Genomic DNA, 19,674 nt, shown 5'->3' with positions numbered 1-19,674 from the left:
CGGCCATGTGGGTAACTTCCGGGTTAATTTTATTAAAAAACTGAGCACGTCATCCGCTTTAGTGACTTATTTTATATAAGATTAGATATATTGCTTGATTTTTCTGTGCAAGTTGAATGTGTTTTCCTTAGAAGGATCTAAACCTATCGTAAAACATTATTTTACATTACGGTTTTCGAAGTAGCTCGTTTAGTTTTTGCAATATTGAATTTTTTCCATTTCTTTCCATTTTGTTTGGTTTTTAACATCTTATTTTCGTATTCTGCTGTTGGAGGGCTGTTATCCAATATTTTAGTAGAATGTATGGAATAAATAAAGCATTTAAGGTACAAAGTTTTAAAAATAATTGTAAATAGTTTTTTTTTACATATTTTATGTATTTATTTTCAAATCCTTAATATTACTTTGTCAAACACGGTCAGAATTAAGTTTCGAAAAGAACAGTAAAAAAATGCTGACAAGCCAAAAGGTAGATTAAGAAAGTGAACCTGTGGCCTTTTTTGGCTGATCTCGACAAGTATGTACTTTACGTGCATAGTGAGGCTTTGTTGACAATTACTTTAAAAATTTGTCGGTTTGCCAGAGTTACTTAAATCATTTTTCTTGCCAAGCATGACGAATTCTTTATACATTAAGCAGCTACTCACAGCAAATAAATAAATACATTTCATACGAAAATAATGCAGTCAAATTAAGTTATTTTGTACAATTAATTAAAGTGCTATGCATTTAACAGAAATACTTATCTACGCAATATGAGTTTGCTCATATCCTTGTAGGTGTTTTTAATAAAGTCCAAAAGCCGATACTGATATGCTTTATGTTTTACTACACTATGTACTGTACTATGTGTGTAAAGTAGCAACTCTTCATATGGTAAATATTTTTTTATTGTATTAGTGCAGAGTGCCGGGGCAATCAAAGTTCTTCTAGTGAAAATGCAAGAACAATTTAGTCATTAACCCCGAGTGAGATTGGAAATATTTATTATTGTCACTTGATTGAGTGAATCGCAAAGCTAAATTAATTAAAAAGATACCTAAGCCCTGAAATTATGCATTATTATGCACTTCACTGCGTTGACCTTTCCTTTCAATATTTGGAGAAAAATAGTTATAAGGATTCAAATCTGAAGATTATACTGGATGAGAGAGCAACTCGTAATATATTTAATGCAATAATACCCTTGCGACTGCGGAGTTATGCGTTGCTCTGGTCGAAGAGAATTTTGCCTTCTAAAACTGCGTTCCTTCAGTGCTTTTGCTACATCGAACCGTCTGCATTTTCAAGGTCATCGATACAAATAACGGCACGAGCTTTTTTAAAAACTATCCCTTCCTAAAATTTTATTGACGAGAAGACCCAACTTGGCCCTCCTCAGCTTCAATTCACTATGGGAAATCCCTTGCTTCGACTGTTTCTTAGTCTCGAATTGCATGTTTGCTATTTGCCTCTTGAAGGTTGACAGCTTTTAGAAAATACTTGTGGGATATGAACTATAGTTGCCAATCCCGGGATCCCAAAAAATGTGCATGTTGTATTGAAAGAAGTACAAACTTGTTTATTATAAAATTTGATTACAATACAAGCTTTTTCACTTCCAAGAAACTAGTTTTAATTTATCTTAATGAACAATAAGGTGTAAATGTATTTGAATTGAAAACGGCACCATTAATATTTACAAATAAATCAACTCATTCAGACGAACTGAGTTGTTTACAAATTCTTACAAATGAAGTTAAAAAATAAATAAAAATATTTACTAGTGTACTATATAAGCTGTGAGTTTAACCATATATGTATGTAAATATGTATATTATATTTTTACAACTAGCTTAAAAGCGTTTATGAATTGGCTTGCGCAGTTCTAGTTATGGCTAAGATGTATTCAAATATAATTTTCTTTATATTTTTGTTTAATAAATTTCTAATTTTTATTATTACTTTCAAAAGTAATTTGTATTTGCATTTTTATTTATGATGTAAGTGTTCTTGAATAACAGGGTTTTTTTAAATACAATTTAACAAATGAATTTCTTTAAGATTTGTCTGAATTAATAACATTAAAATCAGTTTATCTTAAAATTTAAATTGTTATACTTCACGGTATGCTTTGCGGAAAGCATTTCGGTTATTGAAATTATGATCATATAAAAAAGAGGCCAATCCCAGCACTACTTTAAGTATACCCCGAAATCCCAGAATTCAAATGTTTTGCTAATATTACTTGTAGCATCCCTAGTATGAACACGACAACAGTCAATGCGATAGGTATAGGCACTCGCGACCACGTAAATTACTTAATTGTTGATAATATTGATTAGAACATAAATCTGAGCTGTAAATTTACAAGTATTAAGATGAGCTAGTAATTTTTCTAGTCGATTTGTAAATTTATTTGCACGTACGTTGATACATACTTCTACATAAGCGGCTTTCGATTCACTACTTCTCCGTTCGCTCCAATGACTTTTTCGATTTGGATGATATATAATATGTACGAGTATTTGTATATGCACTATTTATTAATTGAATTTACTAAAATAATTAAAAGCGCCATGAGTAGCTTACAGTTATATTCAGCAGTGTTCTTGCATTAAGCTTTTTAGTTTTAGCAATTCAATGCAAATTTTCCACACACAAATCGTATTTTACGGCTGAAGAATTTATTCAGCTAAGCTAAATGCAATTCCTAAATACAACATTTAATATTAGATATATTCAAGTATGGCGTAAACGTCATTCAGCTTAAGTGTTTGCTGAAAAAATATTCAGCTAAAGGCCTTTTTCACTATTTTCAAGCTTTTTTTCAGTAAATCCAGCTTTACTGTAAATAAATGATCAGCACAAAGTATGTGCTGAATGGTTAAACACTTTATTCAGAATTGCATTGTAAGCAATTTTAACACAAATTTCAGTACAAAAGTGCTGTAGAGTTACAAACCCCGGCTGAATATTGCATTACTCAGTTTATTACTATTGAATAAATTCTCAGCCTACTCTGGCTTAGTTATATAATTAGGCTGAACATATCCAAATGCGGCTGAACTTTGTCATATTTCAAGTTTGCACTTTGGTTTGATACCCTTTTTTCATCAAAAAGTGTCAAATGCAAAATTCAGCTGCCTATCGCAAAACTGAAAAAAATTGAATATCGCATTGGAAGAACTCACTCACCACACGATTCTGCTATTCTCCAGGTTTCTGCTCGCTAACGGCGAGAGATAGAGTTGAAAGTTGAGATAAAGTCGCAAAACTGAAAAAATTGAATATCGCATTGAAAGAACTCACTCATCATGCGATTCTTCTATTCTGCAGTTTTCTGCTCGCTATTTCTCGCCACTAGCGAGCGTCATAAAACTGATATAACTCTCTGTTTTCAATGCTGCCAAATCTCTCTCCTGATATCAGACATAATTTTGTTGCTTCCACTTTGCGAGTTCCTTTTTGGTGAATTTAGATTTAGATTTCTCGCAATTGTTAGTTTTTGGTCTTTAATCAACAACAACGTTGAGAAGCATGAGACCACAAAGTGTATTGACAGAACACGAGTAACGCAAGTATGGAGTCGAAGCAACAAATGTTTACCTGTATGAATGCGGTCTTACTAATACTCATTAAGTGCTTCCAAACAAATGTAATTTTTGTTAGCTCTTTTCCAGTGCTACCAATATATCGCACCCTAAATACAAAAGGGTCACAACTCAAAATACTAAGATTTTCAGGAGAGACGAAAAACGTTTTATGTAAAAATTATTGTAATATTTAAAGAAAATATTGTTCCATCATGAAAATATACAACATTGAAGAAGGTTCTACTATATTTTTTTCAATTTTATATTATGTTTGCGAAAATAAAACAAAATTTTGATTTATGACTCTTTAACTGAAATTTTTTCTATTAACTAGTGATATTATCTTAAGTTGTGCCTTTTTAACTGATAAAATGTTTTAATTTTATAAGTTTCCTAACCTAATTGAACTCACTTTTCACAACTAAAGAGACACAATGCAAAATAATATACCACGAAATTTATCACTTTTTACAGTTATAGAGGCAGAACTAAAATAAAACTCTTTATGTGTAATAAAAGTAATCAGCTGTTCTTGAGCCCATTAACGCAACTAAAAATAATTCTCTTAGTTGATCGTGCAAAAGAAACACACTTGACATAAAAATAGACATAACTGTATTTTTCCAGTTAAAGAAGATAGTTATGTGAACGAAATATTTGCAGTAGTTAGAAATGTGTACTCTGAATTAATTTATGCAAAAAACTCAGTTTTGGAAAATTTTGAGTTGTGACCCTTTTGTATTTAGGGTGCGATATGTCTATTTAGTTGCCTCATCTACAGGGTTTGATTGAAAAGAAATGAGCCTCCCCGCGGACCCCTTCAACTAGAAACCGGTCCCAGTTCGCTGGCAACAGCGGCTGTTTTAAAAGTGTGTTAGGATTTTGCAGTGGCGAAAATGCAGCGATCGTTGGAGCAAATTTTGCGTAAAGCTAAACAAAACGAGTACCGAAACCATTGGGCTACTCAAGGAGGCTTACGGGGGCCAATCTCTGTCCAGTGCCCAGGTAAAACGGTTGCACACGTCGTTCAAGGAAGGCCGGGAGGACGTCGAAGACGAACAGCGATCTGGAAGGCCTTCGACAGACGAAGATGTGAACCGAATTCGAGAATTTTTGTACATTGGCCAAGATAGGGGTTCCAGTGCTTCCCCACCCTCCCTACAGCCCAGACCTGTCCCCTCCGGACTTCTTCTTGTTCCCGTGCCTGAAGAGAAAGCTGAAGGGGAGGCGTTTCGACTCCATCGAGGCGATCCAAAAAACTGTGACAGCCGAATTGAACGCGATTCCGGCGGATGAGTTTAAAAAATGTTTCCTGCAGTGGAAGGACCGCTACCAACGGTGTATTGGCGCTCAAGAGTCCTATTTTGAAGAATAGTTGTAAAAGCCAAAAGGTTTAATAAAACTGCTTTAAGAATAAGGCTCATTACTTTTCAATCAAACCCTGTATTCGCCACTTGCTAAGTTTGGCGAAACGAAGAGGTCTTATGAATAATCCGACGTCTTTGTTTTTGAGAGCTTCGCTCACAAGGGAAGTGCTTAAACCAGTGCTTCCAAGTATAAGTAGAGACATTTTTGTCTTATCTATATTTTTTTTATCAGTCAAACCATGATGCATATTTTCGGGCGGGGCGCTTTGAAAAGCAATGGAACTACAACACATTTTGTCACAACAAAAATAATGCAGTACTGCTCAATCATATGCGGTTGTGAAGTAACATTTTTTTTATACACTACTCGGTAGGTTAAGGATGGTAGTATACAAAGTTCGGCCATCCAAACCAAAATTGTTAGACTAGTTTTGGCTGTTACATTACGGAGATTTTGTTAGCAATTCGTTGTTCAAGTGGCAACGAAGTAATATGGGAAGCGGCTTTCGAGACTTCGCCAACCCAATCCTAGTTTTTGCCGAACTCTGTCGCAAACAAACCGCTATCATAACTCCTGTTACGTAAGCAATTGAATTGATTCCTTCAAATTCGTCTTCCTTCATTACGGCTTGTAAATCGAAAGCGGCTACATACTTATATATCTACTAGGTACATATAAACATACATACTACATTTACTTAACCAAAAAGTCTGTAAAACACTCGAATAAAGTCTGATTTAAGTTTTAATTAATCATGAATTTAAATCTAAATTGAAAAGAGTATGAGTCCCCATATGTCCATACACCTCCACACAAAGACGTTTAATCGATTGTAGACATACGGGCAGACTCGGATGCGACATTAAAAATTGTTAAAAATGAATAAATTGTTCAATAAAAACCATCAATTGTCTGCTATTAATGGGTGAGATTCATTCCACCAACACGCTGGAATTATCCATACGACTACATGTAGCACATACACATGCACGTACAATATAAATAGATCCGATGCCAATCTGGCAAAGATTTGTCACAATTTTTCTCAAAATCAAATTCTAATTAGTTCATGAATTGGCGGCTCAAAAATAGAAAAAGTGTAATTTGAATTCCTAAATGAAATAAACGAAAATGTTTGGTTTTGGATGGGATTATTTATTGTTTATTGTTTATTGAGTTATTATTTATTGCTAAATATAACGCCTGCAATTATTTACATATGGCCAGACGATGAGCGCCCATCATGACTACGATTGTGTGTACGGTCAAATGATGACGAGGTAACAAAAAATAAAAAAAGCAAAACTCGTTCATGAGGCACGCGTTCAATTAAGCCATGTACAGTGGCAAACAAAACATAAGTATATGAAGCCATAGCATACTGTGCATATGTTTGTATATATGTATGTGCATACCTGTTTATGTATGCATGCTTGCCGTAAAGATGACTCATCAGCGTCACAACGCCGCGAATCAATGCGTCCATTCGATATTCAAAAAAAACGACTCGTGGTAGATGCAATATATATTTATATATGCATGCACTTAAATATACAATGTGCATACTCATACATATTCATACTCATATATACAGTATGTTAACTTGCACATGAGAGCTAATCGATAGAACCGCCGCGCAGACTCGTAGTCATTCCATTATTTGATTGAATTGTTGAGATTTTTTTACTCGTGTGAACGTATTTACGTAGAAAACTACATATGTGTATATACATATATAAGTTCCTTCAATTCCTATCTGAAGCATAGGGCGTCAAAAGTCTGTACAAGACTGAGTAAAAATATTTAGGTAAAAACATCATCTCAGTACTTGGATCCGAACTGGTGTGCTTCTGGAGAGTACTGAGCCTGGTTCACGTTACTTATCATTTCAACTTTAGTAAAACCGCTACGCATTACAAAATTTATATACATACAGATGTATGTATGTATGTAGGCGGTCTAAAATGTATTCAAATATAGTTAATACTTTTTGCCTTAAGAGATTTTGCATGGGGCTCGCTATATGATTTCCCCCCCATACAACAATCGTCTAAAGTTTGTTAGTTTTCCCCCTTTTGCTAATTATGGACAAATTATGAGAATAACAATTTATTCAAAGTCTCGATTCTAGCTCTTTTACCCCATATTTCCATTTTCTAAAGATTATGTTAAAAAACCTCTGGCAAATGAGAAAAAGAAATATCAGTTAGAGGTCGAGATTTTTACTGTTAAAACACATCTATATGCATATACATACTATAATTGGCGCTTACATCCTTTATTGGGAGCTTGGCGGTGTTTCACCTCCTGTTGGTGTTGTACGACTTGATGCTTTTCCACAAACGGCAGATGGTTTTTCATGAGGAGATTTTTCATGGCTGAAATATACTCGGAGGTTTGCCATTACCTGCCGAGGGGTAACCGCTGTTAAGAAACAACCTTTTCTATTATTCGGTGATTCGACACTTCTGAATGCATCAATCCATTCGGCTACGGCGGTCTTAAAACTAATCTGCCTAATCACTTTCTTAACGTAACATATGCTGTCATTGCGTAGCTTGACAATCTAATTTATTTTACCGCTTCATATGCATTCGCGAATCCAACGATCCAATTTGCTTAATGCCATTTTGAAAATAAAATGTTAAGACAGCAAGGTGCCCATATGAAAAAACGGGCCAAAGTCAAAACAGAAATTTGACAGATGTTAAGACACATTTAGTAAAAGGTCTATATGTGGGGTTAGGCTGGCAGAATTTAACCTTAATGCTTCCACATTTTCTAAATCTATGTAAAACAATATGCGGCCTTAATGTACCATTTCGATGCTTATGCCAATAGCTTAACTCTCATTCGGGTACTTCTGACTAGCCAAATACTATCACTCATTCCTAATTTTGCTGTAAAATATGAGGAACCATGAGAGAGATGAGAAATAATAGGCATTACTGAGAAAAGATATCATCGGCCAAGATTGTTTTATAGGTTAGTTTTTACTAGACCGTCATTTCTAACATATACATATGTGGAAAAACTTGCGAAGTTATACAAACGAAGCTGCATGCTGCCTGTGGAAACTTTTCTTCTATGAAGTATTGTTTTACTTAATTCAAATACTTGTTTTTACTGCAGAAAGACCGTGCCGTCTAACAATATGGGCTCGATGGATACCGCGACTTCTCAAGATGAGTAAAAGCGTAACATATAAATACAAAAATCATTTATATGTTTTGATGAGTGCGTCTTTATGTTGCTCTACAAGCGTATACAGCTATCTATGTTGTAGCAGAGCTACTACTTTGACCGAAATTCGCAGAATTTTTTTGACTCGAGCCATCGTTGATGAAACCTATACTCGTGTACATTATTATATGGTATGGCAGAAAACAATTAATGTTTTCGATTTAATTTACCCCGAAGAGAACAGGGATGGCTACATCGATCGGAATGATAACGACCATAATTTTTTTAAACTCGGAAGAAATTATCCTAAGGACTTTATATCTATGAAAGTTATGTTTCACCACGATAGCACGTAGACCCATTCATTCGGATTTGTGGCAGTTGAAGTGGTTTAAGAACTGCTGCTACGAGGCACATCAACTTTTCTTTTTATACTTTTTTCTGCTCAAATATGAACGAGACTTTATCAATAAAACGGTCCGCGGATGACATAGGGCAAAAATACATTTTTTGTTGGATGGTAGGACTGTTATAAGCTTACATGGCAAATTTCAGCGTGATATGTCACATATGTAGTTTGTTTTCTGTGCTACTGTAAACAAGTCAAGCTCGAGTGTGTTTTTCGAATTTAACGATGGAAATTCAAGTTGAACAAAGAATTTGTTTGAAATTTTGTTATTCCAACAAAATTTCGGCTTCAGACGCCTTAAAAATATTGCAGACAACCTATGGGGACTCTGCTCTATCGCGTGCACGTGTTTTCCAGTGGTACAAATCGTTCAAAGAGGAGGAGCCGAAACCCAAAAAACCACGCCAAAGTCGCTCAAAAATTAAGGTTATGCTGACTGTTTTTTTCGATTACGAAGGTGTGGTGCACTCGGAGTTCCTTCCGCAAGGCTGATCGGTTAACGCTGAATATTATTTAGACGTTTTAAAGCGTTTGCGCGAGAACATTCGTCTTAAAAGGAAGGAATTGTGGGACAACAAGTCATGGTTCTTGCATCACTATAATGCACCAGCTCACAAATCACGTCTTGTTCGCGATTATTTGAACAAAAATAATGTTAATATCGTTCCGCAAGCACCGTATTCGCCTGAGATGGCTCCATGTGACTTTTTCCTGTTTCCCAAGCTCAAGTTGCTGCTCCGTGGAAAACATTTTGAGACAATTGAAGTCATAAAAGAGAATTCGAAGAAGGAACTGAAATCCATACCGAAATCGGCCTTCCAGAAATGCTATGATGATTGGAAAAAACGTTGGCATATGTGTATCGCCTCCAATGGTGATTACTTTGAAGGAGATAAAATAAAAATTGAACAAAAATTAACCGTTTGTGTTTTATTAAATCAGTCTCGTTCATATTTGAGCAGAAGGTATGTGTTCTCTAAGCTGCCGAACTGGCAAATTTAAGATTTCGAGTTTGACATTCTTCAGAATTTAGGCAACAACAAAATACATATCATTTCTATTTTTCTCTACTGCTTCTCCTTATTGATGTCCCTTGCTTTGGGGGCAAAATATTCAACTCCTCAAGCGACGAGTGAGATAGAAATTTATTTTTAAGACTGGAAACTCTGACAGAGCTTTTTTTTGGAGTGGTTTAAGAAATGGAGGTTAAAGAAATTGCGGCCACCACGGCCGAATGGAAACCTGAAACATGAAATGAAAACATGAAACAAAATGACAAAAAACTTTTTTACTGAAGGCGGTCGCCCCTAGACAGGCAATAACAAATCTCCGAATTTGTATTTCTGCATTTAAAAAGCTATTCGGAGGCGGCATATAACTGTAGGCTTGCCAATTTGCGAAAGAACGTCAAGACGCACATCCGAAATGTAAGGAAGAGTTCGGTCAAATATCGAGAAGGGTATATACATGCCAATTATTTCTGCAAGTATGCATATGAAGAAACAACGGAAACTGTGGGAAAACATTTTGTCCTTAAAGCGTATTACTTAGAAATAAAAGGAAAAAATGTTCACTTTTCGCGGGTACTTTTTGATCGATTGTCAAATGTTAAAGTTTTTTAACTATGCGTGACAAAATGAAGAACGGTATTTATAAATACCAAATAGCATAGATAGTTTCCTACCTTGCATACGATGAAGCTAGTTCCAGGTAGCACTGAATCAGAAATCTTTTGAACTAATTAAGAGTTTTCCTACAGGGACTTATGTGTATGTAAAGTAGATATGTTTACATAGATACATACTTACGTTCATGCCTAAGTGTGTATAAACTCAATCGTTAGCGATGACGTTTCATTGCTTGGCTGCGCGCAGGTAATCGCCCGTCGGCTACTTGTTTGACTCTTCGCAGCGAATCAAGTCAGAAAGCGCTAAATATGTACTTATACATCTTCAGCTTACACAGACGATCGTACGTACTTATGTACATACACACCACGACCACTCGATAAAATAAATTACAACGCCAAATAAAAGGGCGACACATAAATTTCTTTTCGAAAATCAAAAACAAAAACAAAAAGCGATAAATACTTAAGCCTCCAAATTGGCCATCTGATTGATTCTTACTCGCCTCAACAAATCTAGGTTGATATCATCAAGCACTAGAACGGATGGGCGCCTGGCTATTGATGGCGACAATGACTGGCTACTTGCGCAACTTGTTGTCACTATAGACGTTCTGCCGTTTGAAGTTCCATGTAATTGTGGTTGAGATTGAGATTGTATTGTGATATTTTGTATTAGTATTTGTGGCCATATTCATCATTATCACCATTAACCAGTTTTGGTTGTTATTCGACTCAGTTTTTATCTAGTCGTTTGTTAATGACATTTGCAGTGACGTCATCGTTTGTCACCGACGATAGGTAATGTTATGTCTTCGTAAGTCAGCTGTGCTGTAATGCAAATTTTAGTATCGCATTTGGTCATGAACATTTTCAATTCAATTGGCTGGTTTGACTATATTTTTCTGGTGGGCGAGTATTTCAACTTCATTCAACCAGCTTGGCTTGTCTTAATTGTCGATAAACTTGACTGTGCTGGACTTCTCTGGAAATCAGCCGTTGGTGTTTTTATTATTATTGTTGTTAGTGACTAGACGATGTCATTCGTAAATTCAATGTAACTTGTTTGGCGTATTTCGTATGAGTCGTAGAACGTTCATGTAGCTATTTTTGTAAATCGGAATATTTGTGGTTAAGTGCGTGGGTACACAAGTTGGTGAACGGTGTAACGAATCGTCAGAAATCTGTAAAAATCTATTTCCATTTCTATAGAACTTAAATGGTAGTAGTGGGATTTTATTGTTTTTTTATATTAATCATAGGAAATAATGATTTTTTATTTATTGAAATCAAAAGGCCAGTAAACTTGGAGGCATCAAAAGGTCATCAAAGGTGTAACTCCTTCTAGGATAAACTCAATTGTAAATTTCATCTTGTTTCAATGTTTTAAGTAAGAAACACAGAAACTCTATTTCCCATCGGAATTTGGATTAGGTGGAAATCACCATATCGTCCATTTACCCACTTTGGAATCTACGGCGGTAGGCGGGATGTCCAACGATCGCTGGCTGTGTGATTTCATCACACAGGTGCCGTAAGCACCTCTGGACCTCCTCATCGCGTTTCGCCTGACTTGTCTGACTGGAACTTGCCAGCATATCGATAAGGCAGAGCCCTCTAACCACTATTTTTCGATTTTTTCGGCTTTCTTAACCCCATAATCAACGTGTGCCTTAAAACTAAGCCTCATATCAAACATAATGCCTAAGTATTTTATGACCGGTTTGAGGTGAGTTTCTATTGGCTGACGTTTCTCTAGCCTTTCTGTTGCTTATTGAACAGTTTTCTGCATCGTTTGTATCATGCATATGCACTTTCCCTCGCTCCGGCAACGGCAGTCGGAGCATACCATCGTATTTTATATTCCAGAGTGTTGGATCCAGAACAGATTCTTGTGACAACTCCAGCAGAGGGAGGTGTTCCACAACACTATATTTGCTAAAAATGCATCTACTGTTGAGCAAGCAGTATTATTTTGGCCATACCTTCCACCGTTTCCCACTTTTTTTTACATTTTCTGCCAGCTTGTTCACATATTTGCTGCATCTACTGCTGATTTCCTCTTCCTGAAGCCTATTTCTAACTTTCCTAACTTTTGGATATTTATTTTTTAAAGACTAATACTTCTTGGGTTACTAATGGGTTGGTGCGTGACTACCATTCGGAATTCAGTAAGAACGTAGATTCGAATCTCGGTGGAACACCAAAATGAAGAAAAAGTTGTTTCTATAGCGGTCGTCCCTGGGCAGGCCATGTCAAGCCTCCGAGTGTATTTCTGCGATGAAAAAGCTTTTGATAAAAGCTTGAAACTGTAGGCCCCTCCATTTACGGAATAACATCAAGACGCACGCCACAAATAGGAGGAGGAGCTCGGCCAAACACCTACATATAGAAAGGTCGTACGCGCCAATTATATATATATATATATAATACTTTATAAATGCTGTGTCAAAAAATTTCAAGGACATCAAAGGAAAAACTTACGGCGATATGTGACTTCTACCGAAGCAGTCTAGTTAGAGAAACTGAAAACATGGGGAATGCTAAGGAATTTCAAGGTGGCTTTCTAGTTTTTGGTAAGAGCTAGTTGCTGTATTTTTAATATATCAGGAAAGACACCTTCTGTAAGACATTCTTTAAACGTATACTTCTGTATTTGCCTTAGCAGCGAGTTTAAAAACATAAATTGGAATTGTATCTATACCCGGTGTTAGCGCTTGACGAACGACTGGAAGAACACGATGACTTTGAGTTTAGCGTCAGTTTGGGGCGCTTTTCAAATAATTTAGAGTGCTTCCTATACCTTCGGACACCAGTCAGTTTGTCACTGCAGTATTGTCACCAAATTTCGTATGACGCCCGGCGGTGGCGATGATGGAACTTTGAACTTTCAAGCATATATGTAACATAACAGCTGCTTTCAATTCACCCATCACCCAGCGAGTAGTGTATAAAACAAAATGAATTCAACGTTGCATATGATTTGGCAGCACTGCATAATTTTCGTTTGACAAACTGTTATGCAATATAATTGTTTTTCAAAGCGTTCCACCTGCTGCTTAGCTTGTAACGAAATTCCATTGATTTTCAAAAAAAAAAAAAATCGCGCCTAAAGTATGTAAAATATAATAAAAGAAACCTTTGATTTAGCACCTCTATACTCGCTTTGTTTGGGCTCTGCTCGCTTGTCGAAAAATTTGTATGTAAGAGCAACTACAAATTTATTCAGCAAGATTCGCCCTTAGTGAGTGTGGTTATACATACCTCATTAAACTGGTATAACTCAATGCTGCCAACACCCCTTTCTGATATGAGGCAAGTTTTATTAAACGGTGTTTATACAGGGAGACTTTTGTTGCTTGAACTTTGCGAAAACTCTTTTGGTCTTACCCATTGTGTTCATACACGGTGACTCTCTTGTTTGCAATTCTTTTGATTTTTAATCTACAGCTAATAAAAACTTTGAGTAGCTCGAGAACATTAAGTATGTAGACAGAACACGACCACCACAAGTAACGAGTTTAAGCAGGAAACGTTGCCCTATATGAACGTGGTTTTACTTATTAAGTGCCTCCAAACAAATGTAATTTTTGTCAGTTCCTCTCCAGTGCTGCCAACATACTATAGGGTTTGTTTGAAGATTATTTCATGCAAAAGTTGACCGCGACTGCGCTTCAAATGGTCCATCCGCTTAGTCCAATTTTGGATTCTCTTTCCAACGTTTCGGCCGGTATCTCACATATAAATGCTTTAATGTTGTCTTCCAATGCGTTAATTGAAGCAGGCTTGTCTAAATAGACATAAGCTTTAACATTGTGACGCGTGATGTGTGGCATGTGGCACCGTCTTGCTGAAACCACATGTCATCCAAGTTAAGCTTTTGCATTTTGGGCAAAAACAAGTTGGATATCATTTCAGCGCTCACCATTCACAGTTACGTTACGATTCGCTGCATCTTTGAAGAAGTACGGTCCAACGATACCTCCAGCCCATAAACCGCACCAAACTGTGACCTTTTCTGGATACAATGGTAACTCTTGCAATTCTTCTGGCTGATCTTCACTCCAAAATCGACAATTCTGCTTATTTACGTACCTATTGATCGAAAAATGAGCTTTGTCGCTGAACACAATTTTTCGACTTTAAACTTTCTTAACAGAACACGCATTTTTATAATAAAATTCAATGATTTGCAAGCGTTGTTCGTTTGTAAGACGATTCATGGTTAAATTATAGACCAAACTGAAGATGTTTGACAGTGAAACAAAACACGAAACGTGCGTCAGCTGTTTAAACCAACTGTTTACAAAGATAATAGCAAAAAATTACCCGTTATAAGTTTATTTGCGTCAGTTTCTTCATTTATTCGCCACTCGCAAACGCTTGGCGAATAGAAGGCGTCTAAAGGAAATATCCTTGCTTATACTTGGAGATACTGGACTAAGAAAATCGCTTGTGTGTTAAGCGGCTAATTTGTTGTTGCTCTCACTTACAAATTTTGTGCCTGGCGAGCAGCGAATTCGAACGAAAGAAGTGGGGAATCGAAAGCGGCAACTATAACAAAAAGGAGGAATGATAATTTAACATTTTTTCGGCCGTGTTGGCGGACAGGGATGTATTGAAAATTTCATGCACAGATACAAATAAAATGCACAATTCAATTGTAAAACAAGACAAGTAATTATTCATTTGTTGACATATTAATCGGATAGCACCCACGGTGCATCAGAATTCAGTTAGTTAGTTCAGTTCAGCGCTAATGAAATCATTAGAAATTGCAATGTATTTTCTTATTTATTTTCTTACTCGTACATTCATGGAAATTCGCGCTTTAACAGACAAACACAATATAAAAATTGTAACATAGTGGTAGAATAAAATAAACAAAATGCCACGGCATCCTACCCACATTAGAGCGTATTCATTGTGCTAACGCGCATGCACGCCTGCTCCCAACCTGCAAAACACGGCGCACAATATTTGGTTGACGTTGGTCATATATACACACATGCATACTTACAGATATAGAAGTAAAGATCATTTATTAATGATTATTTACATATGTATATGTGTAGTAGAGCTGTATTCCAACCGGCTAATGTGTTGGGCGATACGCTGTTTGAATTGCTCATATTTTGCCGGTTTCTAGCTGCACAATTAGGTTCGATTTCATTTGATTTGATTTGGCGGTAGTTCGGCTGACTGGTCTATTGGAAAGCCAAGCTATTGGACGTGGACCTAACCGTGTTGGCCGTGTATGTGTGTGCGTGCAAGCAGTCGCCGGCTGGGTAGCTGATGTTAGCGGCTTTCATTGCTATGCACTTTAGTACTTGATATACATGTATATGTGTGTATGTGTATATGAACATATTGAGGTGATGGCTGTTGTGTTGGCTTTGGCGTCGGTGGTCTTGTCGATTTACTTCATAAAGTTGTTGGCTGCTTTGAAGTAGACGCACTGTGTCACTACTGTTCACCAAATGCTTACTTGAAGCAACAAATGCAGCTGCGTCACTGTCCACACGATTGGCCATTTGACATGAATCAATGTTTCCAAATCGGTGCTATGAATACTCGTACGTGCGTAGTTTACTTGTACATGGGAAACTAGAACGCATCTTGAGGTTAGCTGGCTTGGTTCAACGCCTTGCAACGACTCGACCACGACTATTTGCCGGTCATTTGGACATTTCGGTTACTATACTCAAATTTCAATTTAATATAGTTGTTTCGAATGCATCTTATTCAATTTAAAATGTATATTGTCACATACATATATGTATATATGTATATATGAATATGTATATGTGTATATGCATATATGAATATGTATATGTGTATATGCATACTTACATTGAGTATGGTTGTTCGTCCATTTGGTGTGGGAGTAGCTGTATCACGGCGACGCGTCATGTTCTCCGCCAACGATGGCTTGTGCGATATGCGCCATTATTGTCTCGAATTACTTGTAATTTTTCATGACACATTTTTTATGCGATTTTGGGATATTTCGTATTTGGTGCGCTCTGTTTTGGTTTTGGCATTGTTCTAATTATTTGGCATACTCGTGTTTGGCTGAATATAGTCCAATTCTTTTTTTTTTGTGCAAAGCATTGCCAAAGATTTATTTTGCTAATTGTTTTGAGATTTTTTTATTTACTTGTAAGTATAGGATGCCGCTGCTGGGATGCGCGGGTTGTTCATATTCCACTTTCGGGAACTAATGAGACTGCGGTATGTGTGTGTGGGCATTTGGTGTATCTCAAACTGAAACAAAACATATGGCGTTTTGGGATATTCATGCATGTGCGTTTGTATTTCACTGTGACCCCAATTTCAGAAATTATGCTAAAGCTTGATTCATCAAATGAATCAAGAAGTCGAAGAGCGATATTTTATATTGATGATTTTGAAGTCAAATTTGAGAAAAGTGACAAATATTACTTCTCAGTTATAGAAGTGCAGGGATGATTTTCTTTAGTGAGTGAGGTGAAAAAGTACAGAAAATAGTGAAGCGCCGCTGCCTACCGAGAATGTGAAACTTCAAATAATGGAAACGTTTTTTGCTAATTGCGGCAAACTGTCGCCAGGCAATTGCAAATGGCGAATGTCTTTCATACAAACATTTTACAGTTCGCTGGCGGTATGAAATTTCTGATTCTTCTATTTGTAGGACAGCATCAAAATACAAATGACAAATTGATGGAGAAGCTCGGCGAAATCCATGTACCAAGCAAAGGATTTATGCTACCATTATTTATTAAATTTTTTATTTAAGTCTATGAGTTACAATTCTTACAGACTATAAAACAGTCAAAACTTGCTAAATTAAACTACTGATATATTTTATGTATTTAAAAACAACTATAACATAGAGTTCAAGAGATGGGAGCATTACTGGCGTTCTTAGATTGAAAGTTTTCCCCATAAAAGAGGTTCCTAAGAGATCGCTGGGGAACATTAAATCGAATCCTTTCCAACAAGTAGAACCAATGACTCTAGTAAAAATATTATGAGTAAAAGACAGACAGAGTATAGACCTACGCATTTCTAAGGACTTGAGACTTCTAAGCATGAGGCGAGCAGAATAAGATGGCATGGGATCAATAAAATTCAGAGACTGAGGGGCATATTTGAGACAATTTTTTTGCAAACGCTCGATTCTATTGATAGCTGAAGCAATGTCTCCAAATAAAAGCAGCATATTCTAAATGAGACCTAACAGTTGATGTATAAAGTAACTTAATGGTATAGGGATCAGAGCACTTAGTGGCGTTCCGTCTGAGGAAGGCCAATATCGAGAAAGATTTTGAAGTAATCTAATTCATATGGTTATTAAAAGAAATTTTGTTATCAAAGATAACGCCAAAGGCCTAAAACTTGCAAACACACTGCAGGACACAAGTCGAGATAAGACATTTGAAAGCACTTGAATAAGTTCAGCGAAAGACGTGATTTCCACCACAGGCACCACAAGTATCCATGTCGGCTTGAAGTTTAATGACATCCTCTTGAGTCGTGGTCGCTGAGGAGGTCTTAACGTCATCAGCATATATATTAGCAAGAATTAAACAAATGAGAAACAACTTTTCAAGTCATTAATAAATAACACAAATAAGAGCGGTTTCAAGATATTTCCTTGCAGAACACCAGAGGGGGCAGCAAAATAAGAGTTTATCCATTGCAGAAAAGCAGAATGCAAGCCAAAACAAGCTAATTTTTTAATTGAGATACTATGAGACACTTTGTCGAAAAGTCAGTGTAAATAGAGTCCACCTGGAAACTAGCCGAGAAAGAATCAATAAAGTATTCACTAAAAGCAGCCAGATTAGATACTGTAGGTCTTTTAGCAACCAACCCATGCTGATTTGGACAAATTAAAGATTTCACCACAAAGCTCAGTTTTGCATTGACTGCGATAGTCGATAGCTTTGAAATCGGCCTATAATTTCTAACGCCATTATTATTGCCACTCTTAAAGAAGAGCGTAATGGAAGATAACTTCCATGCGCCATTGAAACTCCCTGACGATAAAGATTTATTGAAAATCATTTTCAGTCCATCAGCATCAGTTTGAGAGGAAGAGTTGAATTTACGTAAATCATTACTAATATCCCCAGGAGAGGGGCAAAGAGCTGCAAAGTTCAGGGTACAATCTAAGTCACAATCTAAAAGTACAATCTAAAAGTCGCACAAAGTTAGATTTAAAAAACTCAGCAAATAAATTTGCCGCTTCACTTGAGCTTCGTGCCTGACTATTGTCTAAAAAGATACCAGCGTGAACACTGACACTTCTTCTAGATTTTACATATGTATATAGCTAAAATGTATAACTATTGCCCAAATATTTTCAACAGTGTCGACATTAGGCGTCTGGGAAGGCCAACTGAACATTTCATTCTGCTTCGATGCTTGTGCTAATTGTCTTCTTCTAAAATCCAAGGTATGCTAGTTCTTCCAAATATCTTCGCAGCTGACGGTAATTTTTTTTTCATCAAAACTGCATTCCAGTTGGGGAATGAACCTGAAATCCAAACATGAAACTTAACTGAATGCTTAGCAGTTCATTGAAGTTATCGTGTTACTATTCGCCCAAAAGAAATATTCATGCGACGAATATTACGTTTGCCCGATTCCGCTCTAAATTTGCATTGGCCCATGCAATTCGTTTTCAATGTGTGATAATGAGAGCAGCGGTTTTTTAATTGCGCTCCGAAATTTGAGGTCTTCTGCACATAAACGCTTCGAATCATGCGTTTGGATACAATAACACCACTTTTCCTTAAAACTACGTAAGCTTCAGGAGTCGAGAAATTCGGCTTTGTCACAAAGAAATCAATGATTTTGTGGTCTTGCTTGGATAGGTATTTTTTGGGCCTCGCGTGGGGAAGTCGCCAATGTTTCTAACTTCAGTATATCATTGCACCCATTTATTTATGAACGTCGTGGATTTTTTCAAGTATTTTGCTGCAACTGCACGTCCTGAACACATAGGAACACTGTTTCAAATCGTTATTCAAATGCGGAACTCAGTTTGTAAAAACTACGTACTCTTCCTAAATTTCTCACAAAATTAACTAACTATTACAAAAGAATGCGCCTATTTAGCAAGATTTAAATTTGTTTTGTAACGGTACTTTAAGTTTGTTTATGGGGGTTTCTGTAATCCATTATTGTAAGATGTGTAGAGGATTAGCCATCTGCATATATATATATATATATGTATATACTCTAATATATATATGTATATACTCTAAGTTTGAAAGTTCAGAAACGCTTCCATTAGACAGACTATACATACATGTAAATCGTAGTCTTCATATGTTCTACAACGTGCAAAATAATAAATTTGTTCAGAATCACTTCCCCATCAAATTTTATTTATCCCGTTGCATTGCCTACTTATTTCCAATTATTATCTGATATATAATGCAGACTTTAACATCATACAGAGGTTGCTCATACACAATTCGAGGATTTTTAATGTTCCAGTAAGTTTACTGTCCGAGTTA

The 19,674-nt window shown here is 36.3% G+C and overlaps 1 protein-coding gene across 12 annotated transcripts in view; it reads left to right on the top strand.

The window, feature by feature from the left end:
* The window catches only part of LOC128858259 (mucin-2), a 131,308-nt gene that overhangs the window by 24,397 nt on the left and 87,237 nt on the right, over positions 1-19,674 (top strand). The gene's annotated exons all lie outside the window — the stretch shown is intronic.

This window comes from Anastrepha ludens, chromosome 3 (assembly GCF_028408465.1).
Source record: "Anastrepha ludens isolate Willacy chromosome 3, idAnaLude1.1, whole genome shotgun sequence".
NCBI lineage: Eukaryota > Metazoa > Arthropoda > Insecta > Diptera > Tephritidae > Anastrepha > Anastrepha ludens.
The sequence above is the reverse complement of the archived record's forward strand: the minus strand, read 5'-3'. Positions and strand labels throughout refer to the sequence as shown.